Source organism: Adiantum capillus-veneris, chromosome 9 (assembly GCF_014529385.1).
Source record: "Adiantum capillus-veneris isolate H3 chromosome 9, ASM1452938v2, whole genome shotgun sequence".
Classification (NCBI taxonomy): domain Eukaryota; kingdom Viridiplantae; phylum Streptophyta; class Polypodiopsida; order Polypodiales; family Pteridaceae; genus Adiantum; species Adiantum capillus-veneris.
In genome coordinates, this window is record NC_140939.1 from 106,642,609 (window position 1) to 106,645,453 (window position 2,845).

Consider the following 2,845-nt stretch of genomic DNA (forward strand, 5'->3'; position numbering starts at 1 on the left):
ATCCAACCAAGAGCCAAGCTTCAATGCATGCTCATCTTCTTTACCAAGCTAATTACTAAGCTAAGCTATGCTAATATGAGTGATTATGTGAGGAGATGTACATCTTTCTCGTAAGATACTCCTTCTTCCTCTCAATCTACTCTCATACCCTGCTAGCTCTCACCATCTTCGAAGGTGTGTGAGGTCTTGGGTCTGAGAACGGGGATAATTCAAGTTGTGTTTGTTAAGTGTTTTGCTTAGTGCATGAAGTTTCCATCTTCATTGCACTAGCTAGTCTTGAAGGAACACAAAGAATTGTATTGTACAATGTCTCTCTTGATGGGAGAAACCATAATACAAAGCCTTTTGGAGGGGGGACCGGCTCCATGAAAATCCGGTCCTCAACTGTTGTCAATAGCTTAATTTCTCTCTCTTTTGAAAGTATTGTCGATGCTATCTAACTAGGTGTTATGCTTTTTATTGCTCTCTCCACCCAAGCACTCTTGTAATTCTCATTAGGAATCTATTCTAATGAAATGCCCACTATGTTCATGCTAATTTCCGCTACACATAAGTTATTAGGCCATTAAATGTTACACATCTCCACGTAGTACTTCTTGTCATTCAAGCTGATGTGGTCCTGCGTATTAATCGACTCACCGAATGTCGTCGTCGTACTTGCATTAGTAGTCATCAAGATTTTTGGTAATCTGAAAGGAGGTGATAATTTGTTTCAAGCATCCACCATTGCAAAGCCTCTGAACTCTCACCTAAAGCGAGTTGTGAGTGGCCTTGCACCTCAACTCGTAGGGCAAAAAAACAAGAAGACGACACATCTCCACCTGTGCGATCTCATTCCCAAGATCATGCGCAGCAAAAAAATAAGTCCTTCTGAAGTCCACCGTCATGTACGTCGTCAACAGATGACATATCTCGTTTTGTCTCTCTCCCCCCGCCCCCAACCCTCCTCTCTGTCTCTAAGCTAGCACAACATCTTGGTAGATTCCCCCACCTCAAAAAATTTGAACATACCTACTCTTGTTGGGGGTCGCGTACACGCCATCGTGTGATCCTTGCTATAGGAATGATGCAAGAAAATGTTTGACTCTTGTCATTGTTGTAGAGTACTTGATGCACAGTTTGACACTGGAGAGCTCATTTGTCCTCACTATAGAATTACTCAGTGGAGAATTTGATGTCGACCATCCTCACTATAGTGTTACTCGGGCGTGACACCCATCTTTGCTGAAAATTTACCCAGGCCATCATGGAGTACGATCATAACTTCACTCATGTTCAATTCCATGATCGACACCAACTGGATCTGGAGACTGTTAGAGAGAAAGAGTGATTTCGTATTGTTGGATGTGATTACAATTATATCTAAGCGTGTGTGCTCGCCCCAGCCGCTGGCACAATCACCAGCATAATATAAAGTGGTCCGTTGTTCAATTGCCTGCCAAGGGCTCATTATCGGAGCCCAACACGTCTTGCAGGGTCGTTTGCAAGCAAAAGAGAAGAAGAAGTAGAGCTCGTTGCGATTGTAAGCAGAAATAGTAGCTACAATATTATATTCAGGGTGGACAAGGAATCTTGCAAGCGGTCATGGGAGGAGAGGCAGGAGCAGCTGGGGAGGGGGAGGGTGGACGTGGAGGGCGGAAGGTATGGCCTGCAGCGGTGCAGGGCCGCCCGTCGAGATCATATTGAGGGCATGGGCGACATCACAGCCCGCATAAGCGGGCTTCAGCTAGTAGGCAAGCTTGAGCAGGAGGAGGAGGAGGAGCAGGAGGAGGCGGTAGGGGGCCCGGAGGAATGCTGCCTGCAAGCCGTCGTCTGATAGCTGCGCCAGGAGCTACAAAACGTACACTCCCATCTGGCGGCGCTGGAGGCGGAGGAGGAGCCACCCGACCTTCTACAAGCTCGTAATATGCTTACACTTCAAGCATCCGGTGGTACTGTAGCTACTGGTGATGAGCTGGACCTGGGACTGGCACTCACCCTGCCAGGCATAGTTAATGATCCCCTCCCGCCAGCTATCATTAATAATTATAGTCGCCTGCTGCAATATCAGGTCAACGACCTTATTGATGGTATGGACCGCCGCCTCACCCTCTCGCAAGCTACTGTACTGCCTCTAGACCTCCGCTTGCCACTGGATCCCCTCGACGACTCCAGACCTTCTCTGCCCAGCTGAGATTCAAGGAGACATTCTATCTTCACCTTCAACTTTTTGCATGCCGACTCTTTATGGTTTGTGTTTCTTAATTACGTACTTCACTAATGTCACTCGTCATAATTCAAGTACTTAGTTGAGTCATTTTTCTACTCTTTTAAGGCATGCCAAAACATAATCTTGTATTCACACTTACATTGTAATCACATCCAACAATACAAAATGAGACCCTAATCGTGTAGGGCTGCTAGAGAGAAATAGCGCAATAGCAATGACAATGAGGCCCACACCATCATTGAGTCACACACAATGATGTTTAATTGCATGTCTAACACTTAGATATGGAGGGAGTATTGATAATAGTGCAGGGTAGGTAGAGAGACAATGCAACAACGATGTCTATGAGTCACACACCTTGTGTGACAGTGTGACACTGAGGTTAAGCCACATTGCAAATTGCAAAAGCAATGCTTGTGAGGTACACATGATGTGCGACATTGCAAAGGTAGAAAACACCTCAATGCCTTTCGATTTGTTAAAGCTAAACCGGTTACAATGGTAACTATGTCAAAGTCGGCATACTTACAAACTTGTGTGCATAGATCCCCTCCCGTGACCATGACTGAGGCATATTTTTCAAAAAAACAACTAATAACTATTCTTCGTGTTACAATTGCCTAAGCTGACAATACA

At 45.4% G+C, this 2,845-nt stretch overlaps 1 pseudogene; it reads left to right on the forward strand.

Moving 5' to 3' along the window:
• Positions 1-1,690: 1,690 nt before the first annotated feature.
• On the forward strand, positions 1,691-2,244 carry LOC147450942 (uncharacterized; annotated as a pseudogene).
• Positions 2,245-2,845: the final 601 nt, after the last annotated feature.